Source organism: Apodemus sylvaticus, chromosome X (genome assembly GCF_947179515.1).
Source record: "Apodemus sylvaticus chromosome X, mApoSyl1.1, whole genome shotgun sequence".
Classification (NCBI taxonomy): Eukaryota; Metazoa; Chordata; class Mammalia; order Rodentia; family Muridae; genus Apodemus; species Apodemus sylvaticus.
In genome coordinates, this window is record NC_067495.1 from 140,910,484 (window position 1) to 140,923,550 (window position 13,067).

Genomic DNA, 13,067 nt, shown 5'->3' on the forward strand with positions numbered 1-13,067 from the left:
TTCATTGCATTATTCATATGTTCTATGAACTTATTTATCCTCTTTGGAGAACAATTTACTGAGTTCATTTGTGCCCAGCCCACCAGGACAGTAGACAGGGTCTCTAAGAGAGGGGGTGGGGATGAGGAAGCAAGAGACAAGAGAGACAGAGGCAGGACAACATTTTGATCAAGCTTCATTTATTGTAAGCAAAAGCAGCTCCTTTAAGAGGCACAAAGGGAATATCTGGGGAATATCAGCCAGTAGCATATGTTCTTCCAGGCAAATCTGTTGCTAGGTGAGTGTTACTCTGGGCCAAATCCCAACCACAAGTCCAACATGAATTCTGAGAAGAGCTTCTTCTACCAATAAATGAAACTCAGAATAGAAGTTTAGCTTGTTAATGCTATGTGGGTCTTAAGAGGCAAAATGGTGATGCTTAGGTTAAGCAGCTGGGACTTCCAGCACATTTATTTCTTATTTCTTTTAATTATTTGCAAGTTTAAAGTTTAAATTTTGAAATTTAAACTTTCTTTTATAGATTCTAGGTACTAATATCCTGTCAGATGTATACCAAGGAAAGATCTTCAATTCTGTGAAGCTTGTCTCACAAGCTTGTTTGTTGGTTCATTTCATCTATTCTCCTTAAAGTTCCAAGGCCTTTGTATTATTAGGGACTGCTGTTATTTGATGTGCTGTGTGTGTATGTGTGTGTATGTGTGTGTGTGTGTGTTTAAACTTTCTGATTCTTATATATGCCTATACTTTTTATTGTTATTTGCACATCCCTCTCCATATATATATTTTTCTCCAACTGTTACAAAACATCTCTAGCAGAATATTAACCTTTACTTGACTGCATTTACTTGTATTTATCCTCAATTATTCTTACTGCATTCATTATGCTTTTCAATGATTTCAAAATAACACTTCATTTTATACAAAATCTTAGATGTTAGAACAAAATAATTGAAGACTGAGAGAAAGGAGAAAACTGAAAGTCATACATAATAACTTAAATATCAATGTCATCTTGTGATAATTTAGGCAATTAAATAATAAAACTATATTAATAGAATTATACTCAGTGTTTCTTTATCAACTAGCCATACAGCAGTTGAAGAAGCTCAAAGACTCTTAAATCTTCATTATGACACTCACAAAATAAAAGGATACACAGACATACAAGTACACACTCATACACTTCACACACTTGACTTCCATTTATCTTACATGAACAATGATGATTAGAGGTATAAAATTTTATTTTGCTATTAAGTTCTATTTTAATTCAGATATAAATTAAACCAATATATTTCTTTTTTCTATTCATTTATGTATTTATTCACTTTACATCCAAATCACTGCCCTACCTCCATTTCTTCCCTTCACATATTCCCTCCCCCCATCACATTCCCTTATCCTCTGAGAGGGTGGAATCCCCCCATCGTATACCCCAAACCTGGCACTTCATGTCACTTCACATGAAGTGGCTAGGTACATCCTCTTCCACTGAGCCCAGGCAAGGCAGCTTAGTTAGGGGAATGGGATCCACAGGCAGGCAATAGCTTCAGGAACAACCCCTGGTCCAGTTGCTGGGGCACCAGGATGAACACTAAGCCACACATTTGCTAGATATGCATGGAGGTCCTAGGTCTAACCTGTGTATGCTCTTTGTTTGGTGGTTCAGTCTCTGGAAGCCCCCAAGGTTAAAAATTAGTTTATTCTGTTGGTCTTCCTATGGAGTTCCTAACTCCTTTATATCATCAATCCTTCCCTAACTCTTCCAAAAGACTCCCCAAGCTCCTTCCAATGTTTGTCTGTGGATGTCTGCATCTGTTTCAGTCATCTCCTGAGTGGAACCTTTTAGATCACTGTTACTCTAGGCTCCTGTATGCAAGTATAACACCTTATTATTAATAGTATTGGGGATTGGTTCTTAAGTTGGGCACATCATTGGGTGCCCATTCCCTCTGTGTCTGCCCCATCTTTGTTGTTGCATTTCTTGTAGATAGGACAAATATTCAGTTAAAGGTTTTGTGGGTGGGTTGGTGTACCTATCACTACACTGAGGTTCTTGTCTGGCCACAGGACATATAGGTTCGATCTCCCCACAGCTATGTGACTCAGCTAAAATCATCTTCATAGACTCCTGGAAGTTTGCCCCAACACAGGTCTCTGGCATGTCCTAGAGATGCCACTAACCCCTCCACCCCTGTCAGATGCAGATTTCCATTAATTTTCCTGGCTCTCTGACCCTATCTACTGTATCTTCCAGCAGCTGATCCTGAAACTCCCCATTCCCCTCTCCATCCTCTCTACTACTAAGTTCACCTCATCAGCCTTCCATGACTATTTTATTCCCCCTTCTATGATAGATTCTAGCATCATCTCTTGGGCCTTCCATCTAATTTAGCTTCTTTGAGTCTGTAGAGTATATCATGGGTATCCTGTACTTTATGGCTAAAGTCCACTTATAAGTAAATACATATGATGCATGTCCTTTTAGGTCTGAGTTACCTCACTCAGGATGATATTTCTTAGTTATACGCACTTGCCTGCAAAATTCATGATGTACTTGTTTTTAATCGGTCAATAAAAAATTTTCAAAAACAGAACCAAGAATTATTATCTTAAATTCATTAAGACTGAGAAAATATACACCACAGATGATTTTGTTTGTTATTCAAATAATCCATAGATTCCAAAGCATTCAACGGTTTTACTCTAATGAAATAATATTAACACAATATTAAACTTGTAATCAATTATTATAACTAAATAATTCATGGGCAAAAATTGCTTAGATCATTTTAAAGCAAAATATTTCTTAATTGGTTATGGTTAGCTTATGGATTTGTGATAAGTAGATACACACATATAAATACACATGGATTCTCTTAAATATTTTGTTATAATTTATTAAAATGTAATTAAATTACAATGGGGCTATTTCACTATGTATACATATGTAAAAAGAGAAAGGATAAAATAATGTTTGTTATAAAGAAGATTTCAATTTTGATGACTACTTACAATTCAGAATAGCTTTTATATCTTATTACTGATATATATATATATATATATATATATATATATATATCCTTAAAAGCAATCAATCTTCTATCAGTGTTAACTTTGCAAAAACAATGTAAAGTAAATAAAATATGAAACACATTTAGAAGTGGGTGGGTGAGTGGAAGAGTGCCCTCTTAGAAGCAGAGGGAGGGGGGAGGGGATAGGAATCTGGGAAAGGGTGTCAGGAGCCATAATGGAGGAAGCAAATATACTAGCAGGTGATCATCCTGAAATGGCCTGTTTTGGATTATCATATAACCTGCCACAGGTGCGCCCTTATTAAGCAAGGCTGTGAAGCCTTCATTTTAGAAAAGATTCCTGCTATTAATAAACTTTTCCTGATATTATTAAACATATATAATAATCAATAAGTAATAGCACACCCCTTTGGAGCAGATCTCTGCAGATCCATGAAGATGTACTGTCTCATAATGATGCTATACAGAGAAATGGATGACTTAAGTCTTATTGATGATCCTATAAGAATTCCTAAAATGATATCTGTGATTATTAAGCTCTTTTATAATGAGACTGCTATTGGGTCCTTTTCTGATAGTCACAACTGCAATGAGAACTCTGCCAGTCTCCCAAGTGTCACAAGTTAATTGCTCTTAGATGCTAACCAGAATGTCTCCTACTCAGAGCACATTCCAAGAGGTTGTTAAACAATTAACCAAAGGTCATAATAAGGGAACTAAAGATTTATTATAGGTTCTAGAACAGAAGATAAAATACTGACTGGGTTTATCTATACAAAACCCTACTAATAACTTAGTTATGATTTTAAACCTTAAGTGAACCTGCTGAAGCTGAGACAGGTAATGGATGTTTAGCTACATAATAACACCTAATGAATATTCATGCAAACATTCTCCATTGTAACTCTATTTCAATTTAACACTTGATTTTTCTGTGTGAACTTGTGATAAACTTTGTAACATGTGATCATGTACTCTGAAAGATGTATAAGTACTGAAGACAACAAGAAAGGGGATTCTCTCTCTCTCTCTCTCTCTCTCTCTCTCTCTCTCTCCTCTCTCTCTCTCTCTCTCTCTCTCTCTCTCTCTCTCTCTCTCTCTCTCTCTCTCTCTCTCTCCCCTCTCCTTTTACCTTTCCTCCCCACCTAGAAAAACTTTTCCACTTTCTCCACTTAGGATCTTTCCAATTTTCCCCTTAGATAGATTTCATAGAAAACTTTATTTTTATTTTTTATTCGATATATCTTTTATTTACATTTCAAATGATTTCCCCTTTTCTGGCTTCCCACTCCTTGAAAATCCCATAATCCCTCTTCCTCCCCTATTCCCCCATCCATCCCTTCCCACTTCCCTGTTCTGGTTTTGCCCTATACTGCTGCATTGAGTCTTTCCATAACCAGGGGCCACTCGTCCGTTCTTCTTGGACATCATTTGATGTATGGATTATGTTTTGGGTATTCCAGTTTTCTAGGCTAATATCCACTTATTAGTGAGTGCATACCGTGATTGATCTTTTGAGAGTGGGTTACCTCAGTTAGTATGATGTTCTCCAACTCCATCCATTTGCCTAAGAATTTCATGAATTCATTGTTTCTAATGACTGAATAGTACTCCTGGAAAATTTTTATATTCAGATTTACTATTTATGAGAGCAGTAAGAGCAGCAAGAACTTCTTTTCTTTAAAAATGTTCTGTAGTCTTAAGTTTTTCTAGATTCAGATTGGTTATTTGAACCTTCAAGATTCATAGTAATACTGAAACTTCTCCGTCTTGGTGAGTCTAACTTGCTTTGAGGAATGAGGACTATGTCTTTGCAATCTGAAGCTGTGGAATGAAGAACTATTTTACAACTTATTAATATACTTTATTACCACTTCTCTAAGTGTCCCATTTTCTTCCTGTGATTGACTAGCAGGCTGAAAGTTAGAGCCCAGCAGTTCCTGCTCTGATAGAGCAAAGGCCACATTGCTTAATCCTCCCTGTCAGGCTGCAGGTGTTAATCACCTAAACCAGCAGTCTTTCAGCCTCAGAAAGAGCAAGAAGTTTTTAGGACTCTTCAGAATTTATCCTCAGCATTTCAGTACAGTTAGAGGGCTAGACAGCCCTGAGACCCTCAGACTTCAAAGCCACCACCAGAGTCTTACTCTGTGCCCCCACCGCTATCTCTTCAGGCCAGGAGGCTCCCAGCAAAAGGGGATAATATTTGAAATGTAAATAAATAAAATATACAATAAAAAGTGTGCTTTCGTGATTTTCAGATTTAACTTAGTGCAGAGAGCCATGCTGGAGGAATGACAAATGGTGTTAGAACTCATGGAATGCAGCCCACGTGTTACCACAGTCACATGGGTGGGCCTCAGTGTGGCATCACCCTGAGGACTATGTGTCTTGAGGACATTATGCTGTTATGGAATTCTGTTCTGCTTGCTGTCCTCTCATCCTTCTTAATCTAAGAACTATATCAAACTCTAAAGAGGCTTCCAGCCCCTCTCTGGGCAGTATCTCTGACATTCACAAAAATAGTGCCTGATCTTTTCCAGGCATTGCTGCTGGAGTAGATTTATGATCTAATAACCACCCTAGGAAAGAATGTAGAGATTTTGCTTATCAACATTGACCACTACACTTAGAAAGCATTTGGAAAAATAGAACTGTTAGTAAAGCTATATTGAGATGTTTTTGCTACTGGTCTGTCAAAAATCTTAGGGAACAATATGAAGTTTAGAAATATGCGCTCTAATTTAAGCCAGGGACCGTTTACGGGTCAGGAACAAGAACAAGGGCAGCACTAGCTGACGTGACTCACTGAGGCTGGACTGGTGATGATTGATTTCTTTTTCCCATTTTGCCCTCAGCTTCCTGATACGATTTATTAAGAATTGCTGGTGAATGGATGTACAATCTGAGAATGTAAAGTAGATATGACTGAATTTTATGTAAAAGTTTAGATTTGTGATTCTTGTAAGATTCTTATGATTACATATAAAGATAAGTAAAATAATTATTCCTTTCTTTGTAACTGGAAATTCCTGCCTGCCAGTAAGAGAAACTTGCTGAGAAAACTATCTTGCTTGCTCACACTTTTTTTAATCTATAACAAGCTGCATAGTTAAGAATATAGGTGGGTTCGTTGGAATAATTTATTTTGTTTACCTGTGTTATGTAATGTTATTTATTGTAAAGGTATTGGGAAACATATTGTTCTTTCTGTAATTCACTAGAAGAAAACTTAAATGTTATCAGATTGTCATTTTATACTGCTTAATAGATTTTTGCTGGGGTATATAAGCTATGCAAGAAAAATTAAAGTGTGGAGATTAGAACATTTTTTCCATCTCTCAACTATGTGTATGTATGTATATGAGTAAGGTTTGTATGAGAATGTGTCGGAATTTTGTTCTATCCTGCCAATCTGTATATATGTATATATGAAAACTTATTTGGGTGGGTTGTTTGACCTTGCTACATCTACCAATTATGTATGTATGTATGTGTGTGTGTGTGTGTGTGTGTGTGTGTGTGTGTGTGTGTGTGTCTATGTGAAATGCTTGGACCCTGCTTGCTCTAGTTTTGCTCCAGCTATTCTATGTGTAAAAGTATATATATTTGTCTGTCTGTATGTATATATGTATGTATGTATGTATGTATGTATGTATGTATGTATGAAGTTATTGGACTCTGCCATTTGTACCACCCACTTGTGTGTGTGTGTGTGTGTATATGTGTGTGTGTGTTTATGTGTGTGTGTGTGTGTGTGTGTGTGTGTGTGTGTGAATTTTCTCTTTTTTTCTCTTTCTCACTGGCCCCAAGGAGGCAAAAGTGCTCGGAGTTTTTGCTGGCCACACAGAGTGCCAGCCCCAGTAAATTAAGCTATGTTCCTTCAGAGAAAAGTCTACCAGGCAATTTCTCTAATTGCTGTCTACCATTGGTAGCAGTGTCTTTGCCAGTATCTGCACAGACCCTGTCAGGGACCCTAAGCACTGACCACCAATGACTGCCTGCATCAGTTTGCCCACCCCACAGATGGCAAAGCTGGTAACTGGCATCTTAATTTTACCCTTATAATTAATATATTTTATTAAATTTTTATAGAGGAAATGGAGACATGAATATTAATTTGACTTCCCAAGATCATAAAAATAAGTTACTGAACATAACCTCATATATAGCTTATAAAAGTGTCATTTTTCTGTTTTCTTTGGAAATAAACTTCAAAAGCTATAGTACATTACAGCATTATCCTTGTTACAACACATTTATGAACTATAAACATAATGGGTAAGAAAACTATAAACATAACTTACAAAAATAATTTAAAGCAAATAGTTAAATACTCATATTACCCTATTTTGCCCTTAATGCTCCTGTATTTTAATCTCTCAATTTATCTTTTTGAAAACCAGATGATATGGGAACAGATATATTAGCTAGATTGATAGATTATAGGTAGATGATATGAAGGGAGGTAGGGAAGCTAGAAAAAATTAAATACTATCTGAAAATTATGGTCATATTAATTTTTGCCTCATCCATTCATTACATCGAGCTGTTCCACAAGACTATTAATGCATTAGTATTCAGATTTGAACTAAGCCCTTCATATGACATCATGTTGTAGCCTGTGCCAATTTATATACTATTAAGAATGGTTTTCCTCAGGCTTGATGAAGCACTGTAGGGGATTTCCAGGACAGAGAAAGGGGAGGGGGTTGATTGGGGAACTGGCAGAGAAAAGAGGGCTTATGGGACTTAGGGGGAGGGAGGAACCAGGAAAGGGAAAATCATTTGGAATGTAAACAAAGAATATAGAAAATAATAAATGAATAAATAAATAAATAAAAAGAAAGGGGAATGTTTTTCCTCAGATTGAATAAAAATATTGTACACTGTATCTTTCATGACGTAGTTTTAGTTATATCCTCTGGGCCTACAGGAAACTCTATTCCGTCTTCCACATAAAAATTCTTCAAATAATTGAAGGTGACCTGCACATCTCCTTTATTGTCTTCCCATCCTCAATCTAACCACCAGCAGTAGACAGTACTGCAGAATTAATATCATCACCATACATTTTTCACACACTCACATGTCTTATCCTTCCTTACCTCCCTCTAAAGCTGTACAAATAATAAAAAAATATAACATATAGGACCTAATTATATAATCTCAATCACTTTTTTCATGTACTTTGCAAATGTTCCAGATAGTAAAGTAGTACAGAATTTAGACAGAAGAAATCACTGAAGAATCAATTTTTCCTTAAGAGTTTTTCAAACACTAGTCATAGAAATAAAATACCTGACTACACACTGAATTTGTCATTATTCCTATTAGAATTACACATAGTTAAAATCCTAAATATATAAATGCACCTGGGGAAATTCTGATGCTTTTAACAACAAAAAAGGTATGGTATTAAAATGAAACTTAAATCACTATGCTAATGGATATAGATAGAAAATTATATAATATATATTATATATAAAATATAAATATATAAATATATTTATATTTAAATTATTTATTTATAAATATAAATGATTTAATACATGCATTTATATGTTAAATTACATATATAATTTTTGTAAATATATAATTTATATAAATTTTATACAAATATACAGTTTTATAAAAATATGTAATTATATAAATATAAATATATAAGTTAATATATATTTATTTTTAAATGATATATTCCTAAGTATAAATACATAAATATAATATATACAATTATGTTATATATATTATATTTTTTTTATTTTATATACATATCAAAGTCCTAAGCTATTAACGATGTTGAAGTGTTTTAAATCAAAAATAAAATGGTGTTTTGATATTCAAAAAACAACAGATATCAGAAAAAAATTAAATAGGGAAGAGATAATGGATTGTATCAATTAAAATTAAAACAGTATTTGACAAAACTGAAACATCTGTCCTTACAAAAAACACAAATTAGAAATAGGAGGAAACTTCCTTTATTTGAATCATAGTCTGGTCCTTTTTCTGTAACAAAATATATTTACTGAATAATTTATGAACAACAGAAAGTTATTTCTTCTAGTGCTGGAAACTGGAAATTCTAAAACCAAGGTATTATTAATTCAGTCTGTTGATAGAAAGGTCTCTACTTCCAAGATGTGGAATAGAAAATCCTATGTCCTTTTATGATCAGAAGACTAGAAAACAGCACAGTTTCACTGCAGTTACATTAGAGCTCTTACAAATTTTCTTTTTTGTTGTTGTTGTTGTTGTGGTTGTTGCTGCTGCTGTCATTTGCCTCATTACATTTTTTTTTTTATTCTTCAATCCTTTTTACAGTTCAGTCTTCATCCCCCTCCTGGCTTGCTGCTCCTACCACCACTACCCATCCCACACATCCTCCTCAACCCCTGTCCATTGGTTGAGTGCTCGTAAATGCTTGTGGCTCTTTCAGCTGCTTGTTGGGCGCCTCACAGGGCAGCCATGCTAGGCTCCTGTCTGCAAGCACACCACAGCATCAGTAATAGTGTTAGGTCCTGGGGCCTCCGCTTGAGCTGAATTCCAATTTGGGAATGTCGCTGGACCTCTTTTCTCTCAGGCTCTTCTCCATTTTTTTTTTGTTTGTTTTTTTGTTTTTTTGTTTCTACAGTTCCATCAGACAATAACAATTCTGGCTCAGAGCTTTTGACTGTGGAACAGCAACCCCATCTCTCCACTTGATGCCCTCTCTTTATACTGGAGGTGAACTCTACAAATTCCCCCTCCCCACCCTAGAGCACTTCATCCAAGGTCCCTCCCTTTGAGTCCTGAGAGTTTCTCACCACCCAGGTCTCTGGTGAAGTCTAGAGGGTCCCCTTACCTCCTGCCTTCTGAGGTTGCCTGTTTCAATTCTCTCTGCTGGCCCACAGGACCTCAGTCCTGTTCCCTGCCCCAATAACTGATCATGTTCGCCAATTGCCCTCCTTGTCCTTTTTCCCACCCAGTTCCATCCCTCTCTCTTCCCTTCTTAACTGCTTAATTATGCCTCCCAATTGGGATTGAGGCATCCTCACTTGGGCCCTTTGATATGTTAACCTTCTTGAGTTCTGGGGATTATATCCTGGGTATTCTATACATTTTTTGGCTAAGATAACACTTATTAGTGAGTTCATACCATGCATGTCCTTTTAGCTCTAAGTTACCTTACTCAGAATGACATTTTCTAGTTCCATCCATTGGTCTGAAAACTCTTGATGTCCTCGTGCTTAAAACTGAGTAGCATTCCATTGTGTAAATGAACCACATTTTCTGTATCCATTCTCCCATTGTAAGACATTTGGGTTCTTTCCAGCTTCTGGCTATCACAAAAAAGGCTACTACAAACATAGTGGCACACGTGTCCTTGTTATATATGGTGGGACACTAAATGAAGAGCAGTGCAATAAACTGTATTGGTTTTGAACTCTCCTAGTCGCCTCTGTGTAATGAGCAGATAGATATATCCAACCCTTGGACTGGACATTTTATCTTCAACCTAAGTATTTTGGAATGAGTATATTTGTTTATATGAGGGTTATTAAAGTGTAAGTTTCCATTTTTTTCAAACATCCTTTCATGTAGTTATCTTTATAGCAAGTATCCTCTGTCCTACCATTGAAAGTTCCCTATTTCACCTTTTTTCTCCTTAATATCACCTGTAGTTTTTCTACTGTCACTGAGTCCCTTCCTCCTTATCTTAAATACTGGAATTTTAATAAACCTAGTATATTTTTCAATTTATAGTCCACTCTGGATACCTACACATAATTGCATTATACTTTTATAATTTATTCTATAAGATCCTGACATATATAAATTACTCAGAAAGTGCTTCAAATACATTTCTTCTTTATTTGCTACCATTATAAGTTAACATTCCACTCCGTTTTAAGGTTTGTTCAAACATAAAAGTTCTATGAGCTGATGGAATTTAAAATACTTAAATGTATCTAAAATATGCAATGAACTCAATTGCTTCTTACAAATTATTTGTCATTTCTATAGCATAATGTAAATGGTATTCCAGATCTGTCAAGCATTCACTTAAGGTCATTTTTTTCTCACTGCCATTGTACTGACAATAAAACATCTAAAGTGGTTTTAAAGGTTTAAACTATTAAAACTAAATAATCAACAGTTTAACTCTGATTTCAAGCTGTTACATGAACAATGAATCACTAAAATTACCCATTTTATATTAGGAGCTAAAAATATTTCCTGTAATAAAGTGTGTGTTCCTGGTGATAGTCAATTTTTATTTTATTTAGAAAGATTAAATTAAAATCCAGCTGATACATGTTACATGTATTATAAAATGTGTTTATCACACTGATACTGGATTTAAATGCATTACAATTTTTATTGAATATATTCTTCATTTATATTTTAAATGTTATACCCCTTCCTGGTTTCCCCCCTCCTTGAAAACCCTCAACCCCTCTTCCCACCCCCTGCCTCCAAGAATATGTTCCTCCACCCATCCTACTCCCATGACCCACCATGGATTTCCCCACATTGGGACATCTATTGAGCCTTTACAGGACCAAGGACCTCTCCTCCCCCTGATGGTGAACAAGGCATTCCTCTGCCACTCTTTTGCCTGGAAACATGTGTACCCCTTGGTTGATGGCTTAGTCCCTGGGAGCCCTGGGGTGCTGGGTTGCTGACATTGTCATTCTTCTCATGGGATCGTAAACCCCTTCAGCTCCTCTGGACCACCCTCCAACTCTTCCACTGGGAACCCCTAGAAAGGGGTTCCAATGGTTGGCTGCTAGTATCTGCCTCTGTATCTGTAAGGCTCTGGAAGGACCCCTCCAAAAGACAACCATAACAAGCTCCTTTTGTATGCACTTCTTGTCATCCATAGCAGTTTTGGGGTTTGGTGACTGCTTATAGGATGAATCTCCAGGTAGGACAGTCTCTGGGTGGCTTTTCCTTCAGTCTCTGCTTCACAATTTGTCTCCATAGTTGTTCCTGTGATTATTTTGTTCCCTTTCTCAGAGGAACCAAAGCACCCCCACTTTGGTCTTCCTTCTTCTTGAGCTTCTGGTGGACTCTGATTTGTACCTTGTTTATGTTGAGCTTTTGGGCTAATATCCACTTACCAGTGAGTGCATCATGTGTGTTCTTCTGTGGTTGGGTTACCTCACTCAGGATGACACTTTCTAATTCCATCCATTTGCCTAACAATTTCATGTATTCATTGTTTTTAATAGCTGAATAGTACTCCATTTTGTATATATACCAAAATTTCTGTATCCATTCCTCTGTTGAAGGACATCTGTGTTCTTTCCAGCTTCTGACTATTATAAATAAGATTGCTATGAACATAGTCGAGCATGTGTCTTTATTACATGTTGGATCATCTTCTGTGTATATTACCCAGGAGTCGTATAGCTAGGTCATCAGGTAGTACTATGTCTAATTTTCGGAGGAACCACTAAACTGACTTCCAGAGTGGTTTTACTAGCTTGCAATACCACCAGCAATGGAGAAGTGTTCCGTTTTCTCCACATTCTCTCCAGCAAAACTCAGTCGCCTGAGTTTTTCATCTTAGCATTTCTGACTGGTATGAGGTGGAGTCTCAGGTTTGTTTTGATTTGCATTTCGTTGATGACTAAGCACGCTGAACATTTCTTTAGGTGCTTCAAAACCATTCAAATTTCCTCAGTTGAGAATTCCCTGTGTAGCTCTGTACCCCATTTTTAATAGGTTTATTTGGTTCTCTGGAGTCTAACTTCTTGAGTTCTTTGTATATATTGGATATTAGCCCTCTATCACATGTAGGATTGGTAATGATCTTTTCTCAATCTGGTGGTTGTCATTTTTTGTCCTACTGACAGTGTCCTTTGCCTTACAGAAACTTTGCAGTTTTATAAGGTCCTATTTGTCAATTCTTGTTCTTAGAGCATAAGCCATTGGTGTTCTGTTCAGGAACGTTTCCCCTGTGCCCATATATTGAAAGTTCTTCTCTACTGTCTCCTCTATAAGCTTCAGTGTGTCTGGTTTATGTGTAGGTCCTTGATGCACTTG